Raw genomic sequence first — 2,896 nt, 5'->3', positions numbered from 1 at the left:
GCTGCAGGGGCATCCAGGGGCTGCTGGGTGGGAAATTTGGGATTCGGGGTCTTGCTTTACCCACTGTTTCCAGCGAGGTTCCCAAAACCAAGGGGGAGAGCTGTGGAGTCTCTGTTTTTCCAGAAGGTGGTTTTCCAGCTTCTCCTGCAAAAACAAAAGGCAGGAGCGATGCCGGGGCTCCAGGGCTCGATCCCAAGGGAAAGGAAATCCTGGATCCTGCCGGGCCTCCCGGAGCCAGGCCGGGCTCAGCCTTCGTCTCATCCCGCAGCCAACGGCAAATTAGCCAAGAACTTCCCTTCCCTTTGGAAGTGAGGCCCCCCCATCCCGGCTCCCGGTGGTTCCCATTCCCGAGGAATGCTCAGACACCGCAGCCGGCCCCGGCTGGGCCAGACTAAACAAACTTTCCAGGCTTTCCTGGTTTCCTCCCAACCCGGAATTCCAGGGGGTCCCGGCCCGGGCCTCTCCCTGTCTGTGCTGCTGAACCTTCATCCCATGGATGGGGACACCCCGGGACACAGCGGGGCGGGATTCCCGAGGGGAATTGTGCCCCTCCAGCCTGTCCTCGTGGAATGGGAAGGTGTCCGTGCCCAGGGATGTGTGTGGGCAACTCCACCCTGGAGCAGCTCCCTCTGGATCCACCCGGCTCCGGAGCCAAGGCCTCCATGGATAACAGGTGAGACATTCCTGGAGTCGGGATCAGGGGCACAGCGGGGCTCATCCCTCTAATCCCAACAACTCCCCAGCACCCCAATCCCAAACTCCTCCTCCATGGGGACATCTCTGCCAGGCCCAAATGTGGGAGCAGCATTCCTTGGGAAATGGAAATTGGGAATGCTGGAAAAGCCTGGCTTTAGGATCTGCCCTGGAGGCTCCACAGCTCCCCCTTGGCTTTGGGAACCTCGCTGGAAACAGTGGCTAAAGCAAGCCCCCGAATCCCAAATTTCCCACCCTGCAGCTGCTGTGGGATCACCCTCCAGCTCAACCTATCCCAAATCCCAAATTTCCCACCCAGCAGCCCCTGGATGCCCCTGCAGCTGCTATGGGATCACTCCCCAGCTCAGCCTCTCCCAAATCCCAAATTTCCCACCCTGCAGCCACTGTGGGATCACCCTCCAGCTCAGCCTCTCCCAAATCCCACTTCCCACATCAACCCTCCGTGGAGTTCACTCCGGGTTTTGTGGAGATTCCTCCCCATCCCCGCTCGGGCTCCTGTGGGGCGCCTCGGAGGTTTCCCCGTCTCGGAGCCTTTCCCTCTCCTCCTCCAACTTTCCCTTTTTCCACGAATCCATCATCCCCCCACCTCCCCCCTCCCGCCGCTCCGTCTGCAGACCCAGACCCAGACGTCTCCGCACATCTGGATTATCCAGCTGGGAGCTTTCAACCCTCTGGATCGGGGGGAGTTTTTCCACCGTCCCCCCTGGATCAGACCCCTCAAATCCAGACGCCGGGGTCGGGACGGGGGCGGCGGCACCCGGAAAACTCCGTGGGAGGTTTTTTGAACGGCGGCCGCTTCCAGCCTCCCTCCCTCCCTCCTTCCCTTTCGGCTCCAGCTGGAGAAATCCCAGGAAAAGCAGCTGCCAGAACCCCCGGCAGGCAGCGATTCCTGCTCCTGCCTCCCACCGGGGTGGTCTCGGCCCCCCTGTCCCACCCCACGGAAACCGGGATAAATGGGACTGGGACGTGAAGGGTGGGATTTGGGGGCCAGAGGGAAGTTTATCGGGATAATGATCCTGCTGGGATAACGAGGGGCAGAGGAGCACGAAGGCAAGGGATGGACTGGAACTGCTCCCGGGGACTGGGGGGAATGTGGGAGGCGAGGGGTGCTGGGGATGGGATAGGGTGGGATGGGTGCTGGGCATGGGATAGGATGGGATGGGATGGGTGCTGGTTGTTGGGATGGGATGGGATGAGTGCTGGGAATGGGATAGGGTGGGATGAGTGCTGGGAATGGTATGGGATGGGTGCTGGGGATGGGACAGGATGGGATGGGTGCTAGTGATGGGATGGGTGCTGGTGATGGGATGGGCTGAGTGCTGGGAATGGGATAGGGTGGGATGAGTGCTGCTCATGGAATGGGATGGGTGCTGGTGATGGGGATGGGATGGGATGGGATGGGACACGGTGGGATGGGACGGGACGGAATGGGATGGGATGGGATGAATGCTGGTTATGGGGGATGGGATGGGTGCTGGTGATGGGATGGGGTGGTTGGGGTGGGATGGGCTGAGTGCTGGGAATGGGATAGGGTGGGATAAGTGCTGCTCATGGAATGGGATGGGTGATGGGGATGGGACGGGATGGGATGGGATGGGATGGGTGCTGGGAACAGGATAGGGTGGGATGTGTGCTGCTCATGGAATGGGATGGAATGGAATGGGATGAGAGGTAATGGGTGCTGGTCATGGGGATGGGATGGAATGGATTGGGATGAGAGGCAAGGGGTGCTGGTCACTGGGAAGTGATGGAGGGGTGACGGGTGCTGGTCAGGGGAATGGGATGGAATGGAATGGAATGGGATGGAATGGGATGGAATGGGATGGGATGAGAAGCAGTGGGTGCTGGTCATGGGATGGGATGGGATGGGAGGCAATAGGGGAGCTGCTCATGGGGAGATCACGGGAAGGAAGCAGCACTTCCAGTTCCACTCAGCACTGAGGGACCCCCGAGCAGAGCAACCCCTCCACCCTCAGCAAAGAGACCCCGAGACCCTCCCACCCACCCACAACCCCCCCAGGGCTTGAAGCAACACCTGAACCCTCCCAGGCCTTGAACCCCCCAGAGATCCGTCGGTGTTCACTTCTCCCAACCGGATTGGGATCAGCTCCCCTCCCCTTGGATCCTGGCTCAGCTGCCCAGGGCAGTTGGGATTGGAGATGGTTAAACCTGGCTCAGCAGG

This window comes from Neopelma chrysocephalum, unplaced genomic scaffold, assembly GCF_003984885.1.
Source record: "Neopelma chrysocephalum unplaced genomic scaffold, ASM398488v2 Primary Assembly neopelma1_94100, whole genome shotgun sequence".
NCBI lineage: Eukaryota > Metazoa > Chordata > Aves > Passeriformes > Pipridae > Neopelma > Neopelma chrysocephalum.
Note: the sequence above shows the minus strand (reverse complement) of the source record.